This window comes from Danio rerio, chromosome 4, assembly GCF_049306965.1.
Source record: "Danio rerio strain Tuebingen ecotype United States chromosome 4, GRCz12tu, whole genome shotgun sequence".
NCBI lineage: Eukaryota > Metazoa > Chordata > Actinopteri > Cypriniformes > Danionidae > Danio > Danio rerio.
Window position 1 is genome coordinate 50,108,636 of NC_133179.1, and position 17,024 is coordinate 50,125,659.

Below are 17,024 nucleotides of genomic sequence, written 5' to 3' on the forward strand. Positions count from 1 at the left end.
GCCAACGCTTGACAGCCTCTTTCGCTTACGGCCATACCACCCTGGAAATGCCCGATCTCATCTGAACTCGGAAGTAAAGCAGGGTCGGGCCTGGTTAGTACTTGGATGGGAGACCGCCTGGGAATACCAGGTGCTGTAAGCTTTTCGAAGTGCTTCATTTGGCAGCTGATTTAAATAGCCAACGCTTGACAGCCTCTTTCGCTTACGGCCATACCACCCTGGAAATGCCCGATCTCATCTGAACTCGGAAGTAAAGCAGGGTCGGGCCTGGTTAGTACTTGGATGGGAGACCGCCTGGGAATACCAGGTGCTGTAAGCTTTTCGAAGTGCTTCATTTGGCAGCTGATTTAAATAGCCAACGCTTGACAGCCTCTTTCSCTTACGGCCATACCACCCTGGAAATGCCCGATCTCATCTGAACTCGGAAGTAAAGCAGGGTCGGGCCTGGTTAGTACTTGGATGGGAGACCGCCTGGGAATACCAGGTGCTGTAAGCTTTTTGAAGTGCTTCATTTGGCAGCTGATTTAAATAGCCAACGCTTGACAGCCTCTTTCGCTTACGGCCATACCACCCTGGAAATGCCCGATCTCATCTGAACTCGGAAGTAAAGCAGGGTCGGGCCTGGTTAGTACTTGGATGGGAGACCGCCTGGGAATACCAGGTGCTGTAAGCTTTTCGAAGTGCTTCATTTGGCAGCTGATTTAAATAGCCAACGCTTGACAGCCTCTTTCGCTTACGGCCATACCACCCTGGAAATGCCCGATCTCATCTGAACTCGGAAGTAAAGCAGGGTCGGGCCTGGTTAGTACTTGGATGGGAGACCGCCTGGGAATACCAGGTGCTGTAAGCTTTTTGAAGTGCTTCATTTGGCAGCTGATTTAAATAGCCAACGCTTGACAGCCTCTTTCGCTTACGGCCATACCACCCTGGAAATGCCCGATCTCATCTGAACTCGGAAGTAAAGCAGGGTCGGGCCTGGTTAGTACTTGGATGGGAGACCGCCTGGGAATACCAGGTGCTGTAAGCTTTTCGAAGTGCTTCATTTGGCAGCTGATTTAAATAGCCAACGCTTGACAGCCTCTTTCGCTTACGGCCATACCACCCTGGAAATGCCCGATCTCATCTGAACTCGGAAGTAAAGCAGGGTCGGGCCTGGTTAGTACTTGGATGGGAGACCGCCTGGGAATACCAGGTGCTGTAAGCTTTTTGAAGTGCTTCATTTGGCAGCTGATTTAAATAGCCAACGCTTGACAGCCTCTTTCGCTTACGGCCATACCACCCTGGAAATGCCCGATCTCATCTGAACTCGGAAGTAAAGCAGGGTCGGGCCTGGTTAGTACTTGGATGGGAGACCGCCTGGGAATACCAGGTGCTGTAAGCTTTTCGAAGTGCTTCATTTGGCAGCTGATTTAAATAGCCAACGCTTGACAGCCTCTTTCGCTTACGGCCATACCACCCTGGAAATGCCCGATCTCATCTGAACTCGGAAGTAAAGCAGGGTCGGGCCTGGTTAGTACTTGGATGGGAGACCGCCTGGGAATACCAGGTGCTGTAAGCTTTTTGAAGTGCTTCATTTGGCAGCTGATTTAAATAGCCAACGCTTGACAGCCTCTTTCGCTTACGGCCATACCACCCTGGAAATGCCCGATCTCATCTGAACTCGGAAGTAAAGCAGGGTCGGGCCTGGTTAGTACTTGGATGGGAGACCGCCTGGGAATACCAGGTGCTGTAAGCTTTTCGAAGTGCTTCATTTGGCAGCTGATTTAAATAGCCAACGCTTGACAGCCTCTTTCGCTTACGGCCATACCACCCTGGAAATGCCCGATCTCATCTGAACTCGGAAGTAAAGCAGGGTCGGGCCTGGTTAGTACTTGGATGGGAGACCGCCTGGGAATACCAGGTGCTGTAAGCTTTTTGAAGTGCTTCATTTGGCAGCTGATTTAAATAGCCAACGCTTGACAGCCTCTTTCGCTTACGGCCATACCACCCTGGAAATGCCCGATCTCATCTGAACTCGGAAGTAAAGCAGGGTCGGGCCTGGTTAGTACTTGGATGGGAGACCGCCTGGGAATACCAGGTGCTGTAAGCTTTTCGAAGTGCTTCATTTGGCAGCTGATTTAAATAGCCAACGCTTGACAGCCTCTTTCGCTTACGGCCATACCACCCTGGAAATGCCCGATCTCATCTGAACTCGGAAGTAAAGCAGGGTCGGGCCTGGTTAGTACTTGGATGGGAGACCGCCTGGGAATACCAGGTGCTGTAAGCTTTTCGAAGTGCTTCATTTGGCAGCTGATTTAAATAGCCAACGCTTGACAGCCTCTTTCGCTTACGGCCATACCACCCTGGAAATGCCCGATCTCATCTGAACTCGGAAGTAAAGCAGGGTCGGGCCTGGTTAGTACTTGGATGGGAGACCGCCTGGGAATACCAGGTGCTGTAAGCTTTTCGAAGTGCTTCATTTGGCAGCTGATTTAAATAGCCAACGCTTGACAGCCTCTTTCGCTTACGGCCATACCACCCTGGAAATGCCCGATCTCATCTGAACTCGGAAGTAAAGCAGGGTCGGGCCTGGTTAGTACTTGGATGGGAGACCGCCTGGGAATACCAGGTGCTGTAAGCTTTTCGAAGTGCTTCATTTGGCAGCTGATTTAAATAGCCAACGCTTGACAGCCTCTTTCGCTTACGGCCATACCACCCTGGAAATGCCCGATCTCATCTGAACTCGGAAGTAAAGCAGGGTCGGGCCTGGTTAGTACTTGGATGGGAGACCGCCTGGGAATACCAGGTGCTGTAAGCTTTTTGAAGTGCTTCATTTGGCAGCTGATTTAAATAGCCAACGCTTGACAGCYTCTTTCGCTTACGGCCATACCACCCTGGAAATGCCCGATCTCATCTGAACTCGGAAGTAAAGCAGGGTCGGGCCTGGTTAGTACTTGGATGGGAGACCGCCTGGGAATACCAGGTGCTGTAAGCTTTTCGAAGTGCTTCATTTGGCAGCTGATTTAAATAGCCAACGCTTGACAGCCTCTTTCGCTTACGGCCATACCACCCTGGAAATGCCCGATCTCATCTGAACTCGGAAGTAAAGCAGGGTCGGGCCTGGTTAGTACTTGGATGGGAGACCGCCTGGGAATACCAGGTGCTGTAAGCTTTTCGAAGTGCTTCATTTGGCAGCTGATTTAAATAGCCAACGCTTGACAGCCTCTTTCGCTTACGGCCATACCACCCTGGAAATGCCCGATCTCATCTGAACTCGGAAGTAAAGCAGGGTCGGGCCTGGTTAGTACTTGGATGGGAGACCGCCTGGGAATACCAGGTGCTGTAAGCTTTTCGAAGTGCTWCATTTGGCAGCTGATTTAAATAGCCAACGCTTGACAGCCTCTTTCGCTTACGGCCATACCACCCTGGAAATGCCCGATCTCATCTGAACTCGGAAGTAAAGCAGGGTCGGGCCTGGTTAGTACTTGGATGGGAGACCGCCTGGGAATACCAGGTGCTGTAAGCTTTTTGAAGTGCTTCATTTGGCAGCTGATTTAAATAGCCAACGCTTGACAGCCTCTTTCGCTTACGGCCATACCACCCTGGAAATGCCCGATCTCATCTGAACTCGGAAGTAAAGCAGGGTCGGGCCTGGTTAGTACTTGGATGGGAGACCGCCTGGGAATACCAGGTGCTGTAAGCTTTTCGAAGTGCTTCATTTGGCAGCTGATTTAAATAGCCAACGCTTGACAGCCTCTTTCGCTTACGGCCATACCACCCTGGAAATGCCCGATCTCATCTGAACTCGGAAGTAAAGCAGGGTCGGGCCTGGTTAGTACTTGGATGGGAGACCGCCTGGGAATACCAGGTGCTGTAAGCTTTTTGAAGTGCTTCATTTGGCAGCTGATTTAAATAGCCAACGCTTGACAGCCTCTTTCGCTTACGGCCATACCACCCTGGAAATGCCCGATCTCATCTGAACTCGGAAGTAAAGCAGGGTCGGGCCTGGTTAGTACTTGGATGGGAGACCGCCTGGGAATACCAGGTGCTGTAAGCTTTTCGAAGTGCTTCATTTGGCAGCTGATTTAAATAGCCAACGCTTGACAGCCTCTTTCSCTTACGGCCATACCACCCTGGAAATGCCCGATCTCATCTGAACTCGGAAGTAAAGCAGGGTCGGGCCTGGTTAGTACTTGGATGGGAGACCGCCTGGGAATACCAGGTGCTGTAAGCTTTTTGAAGTGCTTCATTTGGCAGCTGATTTAAATAGCCAACGCTTGACAGCCTCTTTCGCTTACGGCCATACCACCCTGGAAATGCCCGATCTCATCTGAACTCGGAAGTAAAGCAGGGTCGGGCCTGGTTAGTACTTGGATGGGAGACCGCCTGGGAATACCAGGTGCTGTAAGCTTTTCGAAGTGCTTCATTTGGCAGCTGATTTAAATAGCCAACGCTTGACAGCCTCTTTCGCTTACGGCCATACCACCCTGGAAATGCCCGATCTCATCTGAACTCGGAAGTAAAGCAGGGTCGGGCCTGGTTAGTACTTGGATGGGAGACCGCCTGGGAATACCAGGTGCTGTAAGCTTTTTGAAGTGCTTCATTTGGCAGCTGATTTAAATAGCCAACGCTTGACAGCTTCTTTCGCTTACGGCCATACCACCCTGGAAATGCCCGATCTCATCTGAACTCGGAAGTAAAGCAGGGTCGGGCCTGGTTAGTACTTGGATGGGAGACCGCCTGGGAATACCAGGTGCTGTAAGCTTTTCGAAGTGCTTCATTTGGCAGCTGATTTAAATAGCCAACGCTTGACAGCCTCTTTCGCTTACGGCCATACCACCCTGGAAATGCCCGATCTCATCTGAACTCGGAAGTAAAGCAGGGTCGGGCCTGGTTAGTACTTGGATGGGAGACCGCCTGGGAATACCAGGTGCTGTAAGCTTTTTGAAGTGCTTCATTTGGCAGCTGATTTAAATAGCCAACGCTTGACAGCCTCTTTCGCTTACGGCCATACCACCCTGGAAATGCCCGATCTCATCTGAACTCGGAAGTAAAGCAGGGTCGGGCCTGGTTAGTACTTGGATGGGAGACCGCCTGGGAATACCAGGTGCTGTAAGCTTTTCGAAGTGCTTCATTTGGCAGCTGATTTAAATAGCCAACGCTTGACAGCCTCTTTCGCTTACGGCCATACCACCCTGGAAATGCCCGATCTCATCTGAACTCGGAAGTAAAGCAGGGTCGGGCCTGGTTAGTACTTGGATGGGAGACCGCCTGGGAATACCAGGTGCTGTAAGCTTTTCGAAGTGCTTCATTTGGCAGCTGATTTAAATAGCCAACGCTTGACAGCCTCTTTCGCTTACGGCCATACCACCCTGGACACGCCCTCTAGTGTGAGTTAGAGTTGGTGCACTGCAGGAAGTGTGAGGTGGCAGAAGGAAGAGAGAGGCTCTTCCATTTTGGCAGTTTTGTTTTTTATTTTTAGTTTTTGTATTACAAAGTTTACTTTAATTGTTTTTTCAGTTAAAGATTATTTTTAACTAACCCCAAACAGTAACACTGTTTTGGGGTTAGTAAAACAACAAAATGGACACTATGGAGAAAGAGAATGGACAGGACACAAATGGAAAAAGGAACAGAGAACAAGGAAATGCTACTAACATGCTTGAAAGGACTCAAAATGAAGATGCCAGAGAAAACAGCAATGAGACATGGGCAACAGTTGTTTCAAAGAAAAAAGAAGGAAAAGGAGGCGATCAAGAAAAGAAAGGGGATCTACAATCAACTGCAATTATTGAAAGTGTAAAGAATACTGAAGGACAAAGGAATGCTTTAAGTCAAAAACAACAGATGCTGAACAAAATAAAGAAGCAAGCAAGATATCAAAGAGAGTACAAGAAGGAAGCCACACTAACAATGATGGTAAGAGACATTGAAAACTCTACTATAAACAACATAATCAAAGCAGTGGAAGACAAAGTCGGGATTGGCAAATTACTTGGACTGAGAAGAAAAAACAACAATGAATTTGAACTGACAATGGAAAGTGAAAAAGAATGCGAGATATTGTTAAACGGACTGATGATTAATGGAGAAGAATGTGAGATGAAAAAGCTGTGTGCAACAGAAAAAATGGTATCTTTCCTGAACTTGCCCAGTTATATACAGGATGAGGAGATACAACAAAAACTAAGTAATTGGGGAGTAACTCCGATACTTCCAATAAGAAGAAAATATCATCCGGGAACAATGGTGGCAGATGGAACACGCTTTGTCAGAGTAAAATTTCCCAAAGAAGTGAAATCTTTACCGTACAATGTTGGCTTCATGACGGAAGAAGGGATGCAATATTTCAGAGTGATTCATGATAATCAACTGAAAATGTGCAGACTCTGCTCCAGTACAGAGCATGAGAAGAAAGACTGCCCAAATTTCACATGCAGGAGATGTCTTCAGCAGGGGCATTATGTGCGGGACTGCGAAGTTCCGCAGTGCCAGGGCTGCGAGAGGGCATTGACAAGATGTAACTGTGAAAAAGAGGAGGAAGTTGAAAGGATGGAAATACAAGCATCACTTGAAAATACGGCAACAGAAAGGAAGGAGGACAAAACAGGAGAAGAAAAAAACACAGAAGAGAACAGAAATGAGCAAGAGGATAAAGAAATGGAACTGGGAGAAGGAGCAAACAAGGAAGAAGGAGAACCAAATAATAGACAATTTGCTGACGAACAATATGATGAGGACACTACAGAACTGAACATTGAAGAGAGACAGGAGAAAACAAGGACTGAGGACAATGAAATAAGAGCAATAAATGAGGTAAGAGGAATGGATTTTGAAAGGGGGAATTATGGACTGGAAAAAAAAGAAAAAGGAAAAAAGATAAAAGATTTAAAATCAAGATCTAAAAGTGGCTTAAACATTGAAATGGTTCTACAACGGCAAAAAATAAGAAGAGAAGAGATTAAAGAAAGAATGGAAAGGAAGAAATTTGAAAAGGGAGATGCAAGAAACATTTGTTTAAGTGACAGTGACTCAGAATGAATGGTGGTTATTGGTTTATTCAATAATTATACTAATGAGTAATGTATGTGTGGTATCATTGAATGTAAGAGGATTGTCCAAATGTGAAAAGTTTGAAAGATTAACGTGTTTAACAAAAAAGTGTGATATATTATGTTTACAAGAGACAAAGTGGGAAAATGAGATTAAAAATGAAATGAGAAAATTATGGAATGGTGAAATATTTAGTAATGGGAATATAGAAAAGAATAGAGGAGTAGCAATTTTAATAAAAAGAGGGATTTTTGAGAAAGTAGAATTAGACTATAAAGACACTAATGGAAGAATAATAATTGTAAAAGTTCTGTATGGTGGGAAAAGTTTTAGAGTATGCAACATACATGCACCAAATGAGGAAAAGGACAAATATAACTTTTATAAGGAAATAGATAAGCTAATAGAAAAGAATGAAAACATATTTATTTTAGGAGATTTTAATATTGCCATGCAAAGAATAGATATAGATGACTCAATGAATTTTAGAACAGACAGAGGGAGGAATGAACTACAAAATTTGATGAGAAAATGTGATTTGGTAGATGTATGGAGAGAGCGGAATGGTATGAAAAGAGAGTATTCAAGAAGAGAAATTGCAAATAGGATTTTAAAGCAAAGTAGAATTGACTTGTTTTTATGTAAAAAAAATGAAGTACAATATGTTAACACAATTTTATATAAAACCTATAGTGAGAGTGATCATGATTTTTTATGGATAACAATGAATTTTAATGAGATTGAAAAAGGACCCGGAGTGTGGATACTTAACACTGAGCTGTTAAAAATAGAAAGTTATAAAATGAATATAGAAAATATAATAATTAATAGTGTAAATGATGAAATGTTTGAAACAGAAACAGGTTTATGGTGGGATAATCTGAAAAATAGAATAAAAGAATACTCAATAAATATATCAGAAAAAATACAAAAGGCCAAAAAATTCAAAGAAAATAAAATTAGAAAAGAATGGAATGAAGAAATGAGTAAAGTAAATGGGATAAATGTTGACAAAATAATTGAATTACAGGAAAAGCTGAAGAAAATTGAAGAAGAAAAGTGTAAAGGAGTAATTATTAGAAGCAGAGCTAAAGACATTGTAGAAGGAGAAAGAAGTACAAAATACTTTTATGAATTAGAAAAAACAAGACAGAGAGCAGCTGTAATAAAATGTATAAAAACACAAGATGGGAAAACTGTAGAAGACAAAGAGGGAATTTTAAATGAAACTAGACGATTTTATAAGGAATTATTTACAGAAAATGGAGTTAATTTAAATGATGAACATTTTTTATTAGAAAAAATAACAGCAAAATTAAATAAAGAGGACAAGGAAATGTGTGAGAGTGAGATAACAGATTTAGAAATAGAAACAGCTATTGATCAGTCGAGAAATGGGAAAAGTCCAGGAATAGATGGACTACCAGTTGAGTTTTATAAAGTTTTTAAAAATGTTTTAATTCCTATTTTAAATGAAATATACAGTGATATTTATGAAAAAGGGGAGTTAACTAATAGTATGAAGAAAGGAATGGTGAAAATGATTTATAAAAGAAATGGAGACAAAGGAGACTTAAAAAATTATCGACCCTTAAGCATGCTGAACACGGACTATAAAATTTTAGCAAAGGTTTTAGCTAATAGATTGAAAGTAGTTGTACCTAACATAATCAAAACAAATCAAGCATATGCAGTTCTAAAAAGAGACATAACTGATGTCATAAACAATATAAGAGATATAATATGGTATATGAGAGAGGAAAAAGAAACAGGATATATAATCAGTGTCGATTTAGAAAAAGCTTTTGATAGAGTGGAACACAAATATATGATGGATGTAATGGAGAGATTTGGTTTTGGAGAAAGATACTTACAATGGATAAAATGTTTATATGCAGATATAACAAGCTGTATAAAAGTAAATGGTTTTTTAACTAAAGATTTTAAAATAACAAGATCAATAAGACAAGGATGTCCAATGTCAGCACTATTATACACACTTGTATCTGAAACATTAGGATTAGCAATTGATAATGAAACGCAAATACGAGGATTATGTATAAAAGGAACAGACTTAGAACACAAAATATTTCAGTATGCTGATGATACTACTTTAATAGTAAAAGATATTAAAAGTATTGAAAAAGCAGAGGAAATTTTAAACAGATATTGCAATGGAACAGGAGCAAAAATTAATAAGGAAAAAACTAAATACATGAGACTGGGAAAAATAAATGTTTTACCAGAAAAAATCAAATTTAAAGAGGAGAAAGTTGATATGAAAATTTTAGGTATAAGGGTTGGTGAAAATGAAAATGAAACAAGGAATTTAATGTGGGAGGAAGTTTTAAAGGGAATGGAGAAAAGATTACATTTCTGGAAATTAAGAGGTTTGTTTTTAAAGGGGAAAGTTTTAGTTTTAAATTCCTTATTTTTATCAAAAATGTGGTATGTTTTAGGTACAGTGAGTTTGCCAATGAGTGTGTATAAAAAGATAAAAGCTATTGTTTTAGATTTCTTATGGGATGGAAAACCTTCCAAAATAGCTTATGACACCATAATTGGTAAAGTTGAAGAAGGAGGCTTAGGTTTAATTGATCCTCTAATCAGAATGAAAAGCATAAGAATTAAAACTGTAAATAAATATTGGAAAGAAGAAAAACATGTATGGAAAGATGTGATGAGGTATTTTTTAAATAAATGTGGGGAAATGCAAGAATATATATTATGGATGAAGCCCAAAGAGAATATGATGAATAAAGTTCCAGAATTCTATAAAGAGGTTATTAAAGCATGGGGAGATTTTAGAAAGCATATTGATTGTTCATTTAGTAAAGAAGAGATTTTAAAGCAGCCACTGTTTTTAAATGAATACATTAAAGAAGGGAATAATACTATTTTTTATAAGAAATGGTTTAATGCAGGAATAAAGCAAATTAAAGATATTTTATATGAAGTGATACCTGGTTATGTACAGGCGCACGTAATAAAAGATGCAATAATAGAAAACTATGAAAACGAAACTAAAAGAGTTATTGAAAAGCAGCTTAACAACTTGAAAAAAAATATACCAAAAGAATGGAAAGAAATTATAGAAAATAAATTTGAAATGCACAGCGATGAAGGAAGGGTGATAAACTTTAAAGAAAATCAATATGCTTTTAAAGATGGTATACTGAAAATGTTCTATTCTTGTTTACGTAAAGATGTTTTTGTTACACCCAAAGCAGAAGAGTACTGGAAAAGATTATATCCCAATATTGAAAAGAAGGAAATATGGCAACATGTAAGAGCTTGGTGGAAAAGTCCCGTTTTAGAGAATTTTGATTACATTTTAAGACAAAACTGTATATTAAGTGAAATGAGATTGTGTAAAATAGGTTTGGCAAATGATGCAAGATGTAAAGTTTGTAATGAAGAAGATGAAGGTATACTACATTTGTTTTTTAAATGCAAAGAGTTAAAATGTTTTATTGGAAAAATTAAAGAAATGCTAAATGAAATGGGGATTGAAAATGAAGTTGTTGATGAGGAATGGGAAACATTATTTTTATTTGGTTGTAAAACAGAAGGTAAAAACACAAGGTTCATAAACTTCTTTTTAACAGTTGCAAGAAATGTGATATGGAATAGAAGGAATATTGTTAAACAAAAGAATGGCAAATTGTCTGTGTGTAAATTGTTTCAAAGAAAAATGTCTGAACTGCTTAATACTCTTTTCTATTACTGTAACATGAATGACAAGATTGATGTATTTGAAAAAGACTTTTTAAATGGGAATACATATGTTCAAATGGCTTTATATAATGTAAATGTATTATTACCTGAATGTAACTGTTTTTAATTTTTGATATAAAAAAAAAAAAAAAAAAAAAAAAAAAAAAAAAAAAAAAAAAGAAATGCCCGATCTCATCTGAACTCGGAAGTAAAGCAGGGTCGGGCCTGGTTAGTACTTGGATGGGAGACCGCCTGGGAATACCAGGTGCTGTAAGCTTTTTGAAGTGCTTCATTTGGCAGCTGATTTAAATAGCCAACGCTTGACAGCCTCTTTCGCTTACGGCCATACCACCCTGGAAATGCCCGATCTCATCTGAACTCGGAAGTAAAGCAGGGTCGGGCCTGGTTAGTACTTGGATGGGAGACCGCCTGGGAATACCAGGTGCTGTAAGCTTTTCGAAGTGCTTCATTTGGCAGCTGATTTAAATAGCCAACGCTTGACAGCCTCTTTCGCTTACGGCCATACCACCCTGGAAATGCCCGATCTCATCTGAACTCGGAAGTAAAGCAGGGTCGGGCCTGGTTAGTACTTGGATGGGAGACCGCCTGGGAATACCAGGTGCTGTAAGCTTTTTGAAGTGCTTCATTTGGCAGCTGATTTAAATAGCCAACGCTTGACAGCCTCTTTCGCTTACGGCCATACCACCCTGGAAATGCCCGATCTCATCTGAACTCGGAAGTAAAGCAGGGTCGGGCCTGGTTAGTACTTGGATGGGAGACCGCCTGGGAATACCAGGTGCTGTAAGCTTTTCGAAGTGCTTCATTTGGCAGCTGATTTAAATAGCCAACGCTTGACAGCCTCTTTCGCTTACGGCCATACCACCCTGGAAATGCCCGATCTCATCTGAACTCGGAAGTAAAGCAGGGTCGGGCCTGGTTAGTACTTGGATGGGAGACCGCCTGGGAATACCAGGTGCTGTAAGCTTTTTGAAGTGCTTCATTTGGCAGCTGATTTAAATAGCCAACGCTTGACAGCCTCTTTCGCTTACGGCCATACCACCCTGGAAATGCCCGATCTCATCTGAACTCGGAAGTAAAGCAGGGTCGGGCCTGGTTAGTACTTGGATGGGAGACCGCCTGGGAATACCAGGTGCTGTAAGCTTTTCGAAGTGCTTCATTTGGCAGCTGATTTAAATAGCCAACGCTTGACAGCCTCTTTCGCTTACGGCCATACCACCCTGGAAATGCCCGATCTCATCTGAACTCGGAAGTAAAGCAGGGTCGGGCCTGGTTAGTACTTGGATGGGAGACCGCCTGGGAATACCAGGTGCTGTAAGCTTTTCGAAGTGCTTCATTTGGCAGCTGATTTAAATAGCCAACGCTTGACAGCCTCTTTCGCTTACGGCCATACCACCCTGGAAATGCCCGATCTCATCTGAACTCGGAAGTAAAGCAGGGTCGGGCCTGGTTAGTACTTGGATGGGAGACCGCCTGGGAATACCAGGTGCTGTAAGCTTTTTGAAGTGCTTCATTTGGCAGCTGATTTAAATAGCCAACGCTTGACAGCTTCTTTCGCTTACGGCCATACCACCCTGGAAATGCCCGATCTCATCTGAACTCGGAAGTAAAGCAGGGTCGGGCCTGGTTAGTACTTGGATGGGAGACCGCCTGGGAATACCAGGTGCTGTAAGCTTTTCGAAGTGCTTCATTTGGCAGCTGATTTAAATAGCCAACGCTTGACAGCCTCTTTCGCTTACGGCCATACCACCCTGGAAATGCCCGATCTCATCTGAACTCGGAAGTAAAGCAGGGTCGGGCCTGGTTAGTACTTGGATGGGAGACCGCCTGGGAATACCAGGTGCTGTAAGCTTTTTGAAGTGCTTCATTTGGCAGCTGATTTAAATAGCCAACGCTTGACAGCCTCTTTCGCTTACGGCCATACCACCCTGGAAATGCCCGATCTCATCTGAACTCGGAAGTAAAGCAGGGTCGGGCCTGGTTAGTACTTGGATGGGAGACCGCCTGGGAATACCAGGTGCTGTAAGCTTTTCGAAGTGCTTCATTTGGCAGCTGATTTAAATAGCCAACGCTTGACAGCCTCTTTCGCTTACGGCCATACCACCCTGGAAATGCCCGATCTCATCTGAACTCGGAAGTAAAGCAGGGTCGGGCCTGGTTAGTACTTGGATGGGAGACCGCCTGGGAATACCAGGTGCTGTAAGCTTTTTGAAGTGCTTCATTTGGCAGCTGATTTAAATAGCCAACGCTTGACAGCCTCTTTCGCTTACGGCCATACCACCCTGGAAATGCCCGATCTCATCTGAACTCGGAAGTAAAGCAGGGTCGGGCCTGGTTAGTACTTGGATGGGAGACCGCCTGGGAATACCAGGTGCTGTAAGCTTTTCGAAGTGCTTCATTTGGCAGCTGATTTAAATAGCCAACGCTTGACAGCCTCTTTCGCTTACGGCCATACCACCCTGGAAATGCCCGATCTCATCTGAACTCGGAAGTAAAGCAGGGTCGGGCCTGGTTAGTACTTGGATGGGAGACCGCCTGGGAATACCAGGTGCTGTAAGCTTTTTGAAGTGCTTCATTTGGCAGCTGATTTAAATAGCCAACGCTTGACAGCCTCTTTCGCTTACGGCCATACCACCCTGGAAATGCCCGATCTCATCTGAACTCGGAAGTAAAGCAGGGTCGGGCCTGGTTAGTACTTGGATGGGAGACCGCCTGGGAATACCAGGTGCTGTAAGCTTTTCGAAGTGCTTCATTTGGCAGCTGATTTAAATAGCCAACGCTTGACAGCCTCTTTCGCTTACGGCCATACCACCCTGGAAATGCCCGATCTCATCTGAACTCGGAAGTAAAGCAGGGTCGGGCCTGGTTAGTACTTGGATGGGAGACCGCCTGGGAATACCAGGTGCTGTAAGCTTTTTGAAGTGCTTCATTTGGCAGCTGATTTAAATAGCCAACGCTTGACAGCCTCTTTCGCTTACGGCCATACCACCCTGGAAATGCCCGATCTCATCTGAACTCGGAAGTAAAGCAGGGTCGGGCCTGGTTAGTACTTGGATGGGAGACCGCCTGGGAATACCAGGTGCTGTAAGCTTTTCGAAGTGCTTCATTTGGCAGCTGATTTAAATAGCCAACGCTTGACAGCCTCTTTCGCTTACGGCCATACCACCCTGGAAATGCCCGATCTCATCTGAACTCGGAAGTAAAGCAGGGTCGGGCCTGGTTAGTACTTGGATGGGAGACCGCCTGGGAATACCAGGTGCTGTAAGCTTTTCGAAGTGCTTCATTTGGCAGCTGATTTAAATAGCCAACGCTTGACAGCCTCTTTCGCTTACGGCCATACCACCCTGGAAATGCCCGATCTCATCTGAACTCGGAAGTAAAGCAGGGTCGGGCCTGGTTAGTACTTGGATGGGAGACCGCCTGGGAATACCAGGTGCTGTAAGCTTTTTGAAGTGCTTCATTTGGCAGCTGATTTAAATAGCCAACGCTTGACAGCTTCTTTCGCTTACGGCCATACCACCCTGGAAATGCCCGATCTCATCTGAACTCGGAAGTAAAGCAGGGTCGGGCCTGGTTAGTACTTGGATGGGAGACCGCCTGGGAATACCAGGTGCTGTAAGCTTTTCGAAGTGCTTCATTTGGCAGCTGATTTAAATAGCCAACGCTTGACAGCCTCTTTCGCTTACGGCCATACCACCCTGGAAATGCCCGATCTCATCTGAACTCGGAAGTAAAGCAGGGTCGGGCCTGGTTAGTACTTGGATGGGAGACCGCCTGGGAATACCAGGTGCTGTAAGCTTTTTGAAGTGCTTCATTTGGCAGCTGATTTAAATAGCCAACGCTTGACAGCCTCTTTCGCTTACGGCCATACCACCCTGGAAATGCCCGATCTCATCTGAACTCGGAAGTAAAGCAGGGTCGGGCCTGGTTAGTACTTGGATGGGAGACCGCCTGGGAATACCAGGTGCTGTAAGCTTTTCGAAGTGCTTCATTTGGCAGCTGATTTAAATAGCCAACGCTTGACAGCCTCTTTCGCTTACGGCCATACCACCCTGGAAATGCCCGATCTCATCTGAACTCGGAAGTAAAGCAGGGTCGGGCCTGGTTAGTACTTGGATGGGAGACCGCCTGGGAATACCAGGTGCTGTAAGCTTTTTGAAGTGCTTCATTTGGCAGCTGATTTAAATAGCCAACGCTTGACAGCCTCTTTCGCTTACGGCCATACCACCCTGGAAATGCCCGATCTCATCTGAACTCGGAAGTAAAGCAGGGTCGGGCCTGGTTAGTACTTGGATGGGAGACCGCCTGGGAATACCAGGTGCTGTAAGCTTTTCGAAGTGCTTCATTTGGCAGCTGATTTAAATAGCCAACGCTTGACAGCCTCTTTCGCTTACGGCCATACCACCCTGGAAATGCCCGATCTCATCTGAACTCGGAAGTAAAGCAGGGTCGGGCCTGGTTAGTACTTGGATGGGAGACCGCCTGGGAATACCAGGTGCTGTAAGCTTTTTGAAGTGCTTCATTTGGCAGCTGATTTAAATAGCCAACGCTTGACAGCCTCTTTCGCTTACGGCCATACCACCCTGGAAATGCCCGATCTCATCTGAACTCGGAAGTAAAGCAGGGTCGGGCCTGGTTAGTACTTGGATGGGAGACCGCCTGGGAATACCAGGTGCTGTAAGCTTTTCGAAGTGCTTCATTTGGCAGCTGATTTAAATAGCCAACGCTTGACAGCCTCTTTCGCTTACGGCCATACCACCCTGGAAATGCCCGATCTCATCTGAACTCGGAAGTAAAGCAGGGTCGGGCCTGGTTAGTACTTGGATGGGAGACCGCCTGGGAATACCAGGTGCTGTAAGCTTTTCGAAGTGCTTGCTGATAGACTTCCCCGTGTCACAGCTTCGCTGCCATTATTTTTTCTCGCCTTCAAGGGCATTGTTTCTGTCGATGCTGTGTCGATGCCAGCTGAGCTGCGTCCTTCCCTGGTGCTGCGCCTGTTTTAAATAGCTGTCTTAAGCTGTTGGTGTGCTAAAAAAAAAAAAAAAAAAAAAAAGTCAGTTTCCACCGGGGGTCTCATTATTCACCTTGAAGGGCAGGGATTTTTCTTCCAGCAGTCTGGTGTCAGCGGCTGGCTACCAGGCTGGCCTTGGAGATCAGTCTGCCTTCTTTCACCTGCTTGGTTCTCACCTCGTGCACCACAATGTGCCAGCATATTCTGTAAAAGAGAGCTTAAAATCTGCTGTGTACCAAGCTCGGATTCCCACTGGCTCGTTGAGAAAAAAGAAGTTCTCTAGATCCACTTAGCCTTTCCATATACCCTAGGAACGCCTTGATCAATCCTAAAAACTTTCTATTCAGGGACCATAGAAAGCGTATTGGCTCAATGTATCTCAATGTGGTATGGAAACAGCTCAAACCAGGACCGCAAAGCACTTCAAAGAGTTGTGCGATTAGCTGAGCGCATCTCAATGTCTGCTCTCCCCTCCTAGCAGGACATCCATCTCAAACGCTGTAAAAATAGAACTGTTAAAATCTGTAAGGACTTAAATCACCCTGGTAATTACCTATCCACTTTGCTTCCATCTGGTAAGCTTTTCCGTAGCTTGATGGCAAAAACTGAGAGACTTAGGAGGAGCTTCTTTCCCCAGGCCATCAGGCTTCTAAATTCTAACCCGGTGTTATACATCACTTGACTCTACGTATATATCACTGTATTAGTCATATCTATAAGCTACCTCATATTGCTGCTATTCTTATTACTTTGTATAATTTTATCATTATTTTTTGCACATATTTTTCTTCTTATTATTTAATTTTTGTTTATCTATACTTGCCTCTGGAGCGGACATGACCTTCATTCACTGCTGGTCATACTTTATATTATTATTTATGTGACAAATAAAACTCTTGACTTGACTCGATTCTCGTCAGTTTGGATGAGACGTTTTGCAGACGGCCAGTGGACTCACTTTCCAGTTTATAACCCTCAATCTCTTCCAAGAGCAGGTCTGAAGAAATGGGACGAAAGTCAAAAGTCAGCCTTGATGATATACCCCCACCAGCCCAACAGAAAAGTGCCATAACTATACTCAACTCAGGGCGGGAACATGGTCCGGGTAGGAGTACTTTTGTGAGACGTAGGCTTCCAGAGGTCTGGGGGGTGTAGGATCTTTGGCCACCCCTTGCCTGGGGGCCGGGTCGGGGAAGTGGTGCCGGCTGAGCAGGAGACTACCTTCTCCTCCTCTCCCCCCCCCCCA

General features: G+C 43.9%; 56 non-coding genes across 56 annotated transcripts; all 56 read left to right on the forward strand.

The window, feature by feature from the left end:
* Positions 1 to 23: 23 nt before the first annotated feature.
* LOC137492054 (5S ribosomal RNA) lies at positions 24 to 142 on the forward strand. Its single transcript, XR_011012026.1, has one exon. It is a non-coding gene; the product is annotated as a 5S ribosomal RNA (ribosomal RNA).
* A 58-nt stretch (positions 143 to 200) lies between these two features.
* LOC137492055 (5S ribosomal RNA) lies at positions 201 to 319 on the forward strand. The gene has a single exon (XR_011012027.1). It is a non-coding gene; the product is annotated as a 5S ribosomal RNA (ribosomal RNA).
* A 58-nt stretch (positions 320 to 377) lies between these two features.
* LOC137492056 (5S ribosomal RNA) lies at positions 378 to 496 on the forward strand. Its single transcript, XR_011012028.2, has one exon. It is a non-coding gene; the product is annotated as a 5S ribosomal RNA (ribosomal RNA).
* A 58-nt stretch (positions 497 to 554) lies between these two features.
* On the forward strand, positions 555 to 673 carry LOC137492057 (5S ribosomal RNA). The gene has a single exon (XR_011012029.1). It is a non-coding gene; the product is annotated as a 5S ribosomal RNA (ribosomal RNA).
* Positions 674 to 731: 58 nt separating this feature from the next.
* Positions 732 to 850, forward strand: LOC137492058 (5S ribosomal RNA). Its single transcript, XR_011012030.1, has one exon. It is a non-coding gene; the product is annotated as a 5S ribosomal RNA (ribosomal RNA).
* Positions 851 to 908: 58 nt separating this feature from the next.
* LOC137493607 (5S ribosomal RNA) lies at positions 909 to 1,027 on the forward strand. The gene has a single exon (XR_011013582.2). It is a non-coding gene; the product is annotated as a 5S ribosomal RNA (ribosomal RNA).
* A 58-nt stretch (positions 1,028 to 1,085) lies between these two features.
* Positions 1,086 to 1,204, forward strand: LOC137492059 (5S ribosomal RNA). Its single transcript, XR_011012031.1, has one exon. It is a non-coding gene; the product is annotated as a 5S ribosomal RNA (ribosomal RNA).
* A 58-nt stretch (positions 1,205 to 1,262) lies between these two features.
* LOC137492061 (5S ribosomal RNA) lies at positions 1,263 to 1,381 on the forward strand. Its single transcript, XR_011012033.1, has one exon. It is a non-coding gene; the product is annotated as a 5S ribosomal RNA (ribosomal RNA).
* Positions 1,382 to 1,439: 58 nt separating this feature from the next.
* LOC137492750 (5S ribosomal RNA) lies at positions 1,440 to 1,558 on the forward strand. The gene has a single exon (XR_011012723.2). It is a non-coding gene; the product is annotated as a 5S ribosomal RNA (ribosomal RNA).
* Positions 1,559 to 1,616: 58 nt separating this feature from the next.
* Positions 1,617 to 1,735, forward strand: LOC137492062 (5S ribosomal RNA). The gene has a single exon (XR_011012034.1). It is a non-coding gene; the product is annotated as a 5S ribosomal RNA (ribosomal RNA).
* Positions 1,736 to 1,793: 58 nt separating this feature from the next.
* LOC137492063 (5S ribosomal RNA) lies at positions 1,794 to 1,912 on the forward strand. Its single transcript, XR_011012035.1, has one exon. It is a non-coding gene; the product is annotated as a 5S ribosomal RNA (ribosomal RNA).
* Positions 1,913 to 1,970: 58 nt separating this feature from the next.
* On the forward strand, positions 1,971 to 2,089 carry LOC137492064 (5S ribosomal RNA). Its single transcript, XR_011012036.1, has one exon. It is a non-coding gene; the product is annotated as a 5S ribosomal RNA (ribosomal RNA).
* Positions 2,090 to 2,147: 58 nt separating this feature from the next.
* Positions 2,148 to 2,266, forward strand: LOC137493926 (5S ribosomal RNA). The gene has a single exon (XR_011013901.2). It is a non-coding gene; the product is annotated as a 5S ribosomal RNA (ribosomal RNA).
* Positions 2,267 to 2,324: 58 nt separating this feature from the next.
* Positions 2,325 to 2,443, forward strand: LOC137492065 (5S ribosomal RNA). The gene has a single exon (XR_011012037.1). It is a non-coding gene; the product is annotated as a 5S ribosomal RNA (ribosomal RNA).
* Positions 2,444 to 2,501: 58 nt separating this feature from the next.
* On the forward strand, positions 2,502 to 2,620 carry LOC137493510 (5S ribosomal RNA). The gene has a single exon (XR_011013482.2). It is a non-coding gene; the product is annotated as a 5S ribosomal RNA (ribosomal RNA).
* Positions 2,621 to 2,678: 58 nt separating this feature from the next.
* On the forward strand, positions 2,679 to 2,797 carry LOC137492066 (5S ribosomal RNA). Its single transcript, XR_011012038.1, has one exon. It is a non-coding gene; the product is annotated as a 5S ribosomal RNA (ribosomal RNA).
* A 58-nt stretch (positions 2,798 to 2,855) lies between these two features.
* LOC137492067 (5S ribosomal RNA) lies at positions 2,856 to 2,974 on the forward strand. Its single transcript, XR_011012039.1, has one exon. It is a non-coding gene; the product is annotated as a 5S ribosomal RNA (ribosomal RNA).
* Positions 2,975 to 3,032: 58 nt separating this feature from the next.
* LOC137492068 (5S ribosomal RNA) lies at positions 3,033 to 3,151 on the forward strand. Its single transcript, XR_011012040.1, has one exon. It is a non-coding gene; the product is annotated as a 5S ribosomal RNA (ribosomal RNA).
* A 58-nt stretch (positions 3,152 to 3,209) lies between these two features.
* On the forward strand, positions 3,210 to 3,328 carry LOC137492069 (5S ribosomal RNA). The gene has a single exon (XR_011012041.1). It is a non-coding gene; the product is annotated as a 5S ribosomal RNA (ribosomal RNA).
* A 58-nt stretch (positions 3,329 to 3,386) lies between these two features.
* On the forward strand, positions 3,387 to 3,505 carry LOC137492070 (5S ribosomal RNA). The gene has a single exon (XR_011012042.1). It is a non-coding gene; the product is annotated as a 5S ribosomal RNA (ribosomal RNA).
* A 58-nt stretch (positions 3,506 to 3,563) lies between these two features.
* LOC137492072 (5S ribosomal RNA) lies at positions 3,564 to 3,682 on the forward strand. The gene has a single exon (XR_011012044.1). It is a non-coding gene; the product is annotated as a 5S ribosomal RNA (ribosomal RNA).
* Positions 3,683 to 3,740: 58 nt separating this feature from the next.
* On the forward strand, positions 3,741 to 3,859 carry LOC137492073 (5S ribosomal RNA). The gene has a single exon (XR_011012045.1). It is a non-coding gene; the product is annotated as a 5S ribosomal RNA (ribosomal RNA).
* A 58-nt stretch (positions 3,860 to 3,917) lies between these two features.
* LOC137492074 (5S ribosomal RNA) lies at positions 3,918 to 4,036 on the forward strand. Its single transcript, XR_011012046.1, has one exon. It is a non-coding gene; the product is annotated as a 5S ribosomal RNA (ribosomal RNA).
* Positions 4,037 to 4,094: 58 nt separating this feature from the next.
* LOC137492075 (5S ribosomal RNA) lies at positions 4,095 to 4,213 on the forward strand. Its single transcript, XR_011012047.2, has one exon. It is a non-coding gene; the product is annotated as a 5S ribosomal RNA (ribosomal RNA).
* Positions 4,214 to 4,271: 58 nt separating this feature from the next.
* LOC137492076 (5S ribosomal RNA) lies at positions 4,272 to 4,390 on the forward strand. The gene has a single exon (XR_011012048.1). It is a non-coding gene; the product is annotated as a 5S ribosomal RNA (ribosomal RNA).
* A 58-nt stretch (positions 4,391 to 4,448) lies between these two features.
* Positions 4,449 to 4,567, forward strand: LOC137492077 (5S ribosomal RNA). Its single transcript, XR_011012049.1, has one exon. It is a non-coding gene; the product is annotated as a 5S ribosomal RNA (ribosomal RNA).
* Positions 4,568 to 4,625: 58 nt separating this feature from the next.
* On the forward strand, positions 4,626 to 4,744 carry LOC137492078 (5S ribosomal RNA). Its single transcript, XR_011012050.1, has one exon. It is a non-coding gene; the product is annotated as a 5S ribosomal RNA (ribosomal RNA).
* Positions 4,745 to 4,802: 58 nt separating this feature from the next.
* On the forward strand, positions 4,803 to 4,921 carry LOC141382290 (5S ribosomal RNA). Its single transcript, XR_012403218.1, has one exon. It is a non-coding gene; the product is annotated as a 5S ribosomal RNA (ribosomal RNA).
* A 58-nt stretch (positions 4,922 to 4,979) lies between these two features.
* Positions 4,980 to 5,098, forward strand: LOC137492080 (5S ribosomal RNA). The gene has a single exon (XR_011012052.1). It is a non-coding gene; the product is annotated as a 5S ribosomal RNA (ribosomal RNA).
* Positions 5,099 to 5,156: 58 nt separating this feature from the next.
* On the forward strand, positions 5,157 to 5,275 carry LOC137492081 (5S ribosomal RNA). The gene has a single exon (XR_011012053.1). It is a non-coding gene; the product is annotated as a 5S ribosomal RNA (ribosomal RNA).
* A 5,809-nt stretch (positions 5,276 to 11,084) lies between these two features.
* Positions 11,085 to 11,203, forward strand: LOC137492083 (5S ribosomal RNA). Its single transcript, XR_011012055.1, has one exon. It is a non-coding gene; the product is annotated as a 5S ribosomal RNA (ribosomal RNA).
* Positions 11,204 to 11,261: 58 nt separating this feature from the next.
* Positions 11,262 to 11,380, forward strand: LOC137492084 (5S ribosomal RNA). Its single transcript, XR_011012056.1, has one exon. It is a non-coding gene; the product is annotated as a 5S ribosomal RNA (ribosomal RNA).
* Positions 11,381 to 11,438: 58 nt separating this feature from the next.
* On the forward strand, positions 11,439 to 11,557 carry LOC137492085 (5S ribosomal RNA). Its single transcript, XR_011012057.1, has one exon. It is a non-coding gene; the product is annotated as a 5S ribosomal RNA (ribosomal RNA).
* Positions 11,558 to 11,615: 58 nt separating this feature from the next.
* Positions 11,616 to 11,734, forward strand: LOC137492086 (5S ribosomal RNA). The gene has a single exon (XR_011012058.1). It is a non-coding gene; the product is annotated as a 5S ribosomal RNA (ribosomal RNA).
* A 58-nt stretch (positions 11,735 to 11,792) lies between these two features.
* On the forward strand, positions 11,793 to 11,911 carry LOC137489896 (5S ribosomal RNA). Its single transcript, XR_011009258.2, has one exon. It is a non-coding gene; the product is annotated as a 5S ribosomal RNA (ribosomal RNA).
* Positions 11,912 to 11,969: 58 nt separating this feature from the next.
* Positions 11,970 to 12,088, forward strand: LOC137489899 (5S ribosomal RNA). The gene has a single exon (XR_011009261.2). It is a non-coding gene; the product is annotated as a 5S ribosomal RNA (ribosomal RNA).
* Positions 12,089 to 12,146: 58 nt separating this feature from the next.
* LOC137489902 (5S ribosomal RNA) lies at positions 12,147 to 12,265 on the forward strand. The gene has a single exon (XR_011009264.2). It is a non-coding gene; the product is annotated as a 5S ribosomal RNA (ribosomal RNA).
* A 58-nt stretch (positions 12,266 to 12,323) lies between these two features.
* LOC137492091 (5S ribosomal RNA) lies at positions 12,324 to 12,442 on the forward strand. Its single transcript, XR_011009257.2, has one exon. It is a non-coding gene; the product is annotated as a 5S ribosomal RNA (ribosomal RNA).
* A 58-nt stretch (positions 12,443 to 12,500) lies between these two features.
* Positions 12,501 to 12,619, forward strand: LOC137493648 (5S ribosomal RNA). Its single transcript, XR_011013623.2, has one exon. It is a non-coding gene; the product is annotated as a 5S ribosomal RNA (ribosomal RNA).
* A 58-nt stretch (positions 12,620 to 12,677) lies between these two features.
* LOC137492092 (5S ribosomal RNA) lies at positions 12,678 to 12,796 on the forward strand. Its single transcript, XR_011012064.1, has one exon. It is a non-coding gene; the product is annotated as a 5S ribosomal RNA (ribosomal RNA).
* Positions 12,797 to 12,854: 58 nt separating this feature from the next.
* On the forward strand, positions 12,855 to 12,973 carry LOC137492093 (5S ribosomal RNA). The gene has a single exon (XR_011012065.1). It is a non-coding gene; the product is annotated as a 5S ribosomal RNA (ribosomal RNA).
* Positions 12,974 to 13,031: 58 nt separating this feature from the next.
* LOC137492095 (5S ribosomal RNA) lies at positions 13,032 to 13,150 on the forward strand. Its single transcript, XR_011012067.1, has one exon. It is a non-coding gene; the product is annotated as a 5S ribosomal RNA (ribosomal RNA).
* Positions 13,151 to 13,208: 58 nt separating this feature from the next.
* LOC137492096 (5S ribosomal RNA) lies at positions 13,209 to 13,327 on the forward strand. Its single transcript, XR_011012068.1, has one exon. It is a non-coding gene; the product is annotated as a 5S ribosomal RNA (ribosomal RNA).
* A 58-nt stretch (positions 13,328 to 13,385) lies between these two features.
* Positions 13,386 to 13,504, forward strand: LOC137492097 (5S ribosomal RNA). Its single transcript, XR_011012069.1, has one exon. It is a non-coding gene; the product is annotated as a 5S ribosomal RNA (ribosomal RNA).
* Positions 13,505 to 13,562: 58 nt separating this feature from the next.
* Positions 13,563 to 13,681, forward strand: LOC137492098 (5S ribosomal RNA). The gene has a single exon (XR_011012070.1). It is a non-coding gene; the product is annotated as a 5S ribosomal RNA (ribosomal RNA).
* A 58-nt stretch (positions 13,682 to 13,739) lies between these two features.
* On the forward strand, positions 13,740 to 13,858 carry LOC137492099 (5S ribosomal RNA). Its single transcript, XR_011012071.1, has one exon. It is a non-coding gene; the product is annotated as a 5S ribosomal RNA (ribosomal RNA).
* A 58-nt stretch (positions 13,859 to 13,916) lies between these two features.
* On the forward strand, positions 13,917 to 14,035 carry LOC137492100 (5S ribosomal RNA). Its single transcript, XR_011012072.1, has one exon. It is a non-coding gene; the product is annotated as a 5S ribosomal RNA (ribosomal RNA).
* Positions 14,036 to 14,093: 58 nt separating this feature from the next.
* On the forward strand, positions 14,094 to 14,212 carry LOC137492101 (5S ribosomal RNA). Its single transcript, XR_011012073.1, has one exon. It is a non-coding gene; the product is annotated as a 5S ribosomal RNA (ribosomal RNA).
* A 58-nt stretch (positions 14,213 to 14,270) lies between these two features.
* LOC137492102 (5S ribosomal RNA) lies at positions 14,271 to 14,389 on the forward strand. The gene has a single exon (XR_011012074.1). It is a non-coding gene; the product is annotated as a 5S ribosomal RNA (ribosomal RNA).
* A 58-nt stretch (positions 14,390 to 14,447) lies between these two features.
* On the forward strand, positions 14,448 to 14,566 carry LOC137492103 (5S ribosomal RNA). The gene has a single exon (XR_011012075.1). It is a non-coding gene; the product is annotated as a 5S ribosomal RNA (ribosomal RNA).
* Positions 14,567 to 14,624: 58 nt separating this feature from the next.
* Positions 14,625 to 14,743, forward strand: LOC137493649 (5S ribosomal RNA). The gene has a single exon (XR_011013624.2). It is a non-coding gene; the product is annotated as a 5S ribosomal RNA (ribosomal RNA).
* Positions 14,744 to 14,801: 58 nt separating this feature from the next.
* Positions 14,802 to 14,920, forward strand: LOC137492104 (5S ribosomal RNA). The gene has a single exon (XR_011012076.1). It is a non-coding gene; the product is annotated as a 5S ribosomal RNA (ribosomal RNA).
* Positions 14,921 to 14,978: 58 nt separating this feature from the next.
* On the forward strand, positions 14,979 to 15,097 carry LOC137492106 (5S ribosomal RNA). Its single transcript, XR_011012078.1, has one exon. It is a non-coding gene; the product is annotated as a 5S ribosomal RNA (ribosomal RNA).
* A 58-nt stretch (positions 15,098 to 15,155) lies between these two features.
* On the forward strand, positions 15,156 to 15,274 carry LOC137492107 (5S ribosomal RNA). The gene has a single exon (XR_011012079.1). It is a non-coding gene; the product is annotated as a 5S ribosomal RNA (ribosomal RNA).
* Positions 15,275 to 15,332: 58 nt separating this feature from the next.
* Positions 15,333 to 15,451, forward strand: LOC137492108 (5S ribosomal RNA). Its single transcript, XR_011012080.1, has one exon. It is a non-coding gene; the product is annotated as a 5S ribosomal RNA (ribosomal RNA).
* A 58-nt stretch (positions 15,452 to 15,509) lies between these two features.
* LOC137492109 (5S ribosomal RNA) lies at positions 15,510 to 15,628 on the forward strand. Its single transcript, XR_011012081.1, has one exon. It is a non-coding gene; the product is annotated as a 5S ribosomal RNA (ribosomal RNA).
* The last annotated feature ends 1,396 nt before the right edge of the window (positions 15,629 to 17,024 follow it).